Source organism: Corvus brachyrhynchos, unplaced genomic scaffold, assembly GCF_000691975.1.
Source record: "Corvus brachyrhynchos isolate BGI_N302 unplaced genomic scaffold, ASM69197v1 scaffold1881, whole genome shotgun sequence".
NCBI classification, from domain to species: Eukaryota; Metazoa; Chordata; class Aves; order Passeriformes; family Corvidae; genus Corvus; species Corvus brachyrhynchos.
This window is the reverse complement of record NW_008236275.1, coordinates 10,099-10,574: the sequence shown is the minus strand read 5'-3', so window position 1 is coordinate 10,574 and position 476 is coordinate 10,099.

Below are 476 nucleotides of genomic sequence, written 5' to 3'. Positions count from 1 at the left end.
TACAAATCCCAGCGCACACCGCGCGCGGGCGGAACCATTGCAGGTGAAGGGAGGAACGTCACCGCCAGCCCGTTTAGCGAGCGCCAAGGGGAGCGGCGGCACTGGGGGCAACTGGGAGGAAACTGGGGGGAGTGGGAAGGGGTCCAGAGGGGACTGGGAGGAACTGGGATGGGGATCAGGGCAGCTAGGAGGAACTGGTGGGGGGTTCAGGGGGAACTGGGAGGAACTGGTGGGGTTCTGGGCGGTCCCCCCCACGTGGGCACAGGCCAAAGGTGTCCCTCCCAAACTTTATTTGGGTGAAAACCCCCCCAAACCAGTAAAAACTCAGTGCAGGGGAAAGGGGAGGGGGTAATAAAGCAAGGTCCCTCCCACACCTGCCGCCAAAACCGCCCCTCCCCGACCCCCAAAAACTCCTCAGCACCTCCGAAACCTCTGAGCTCTTTAATGCTGCGCCGCCCCCCCCCAAATTCCCCATT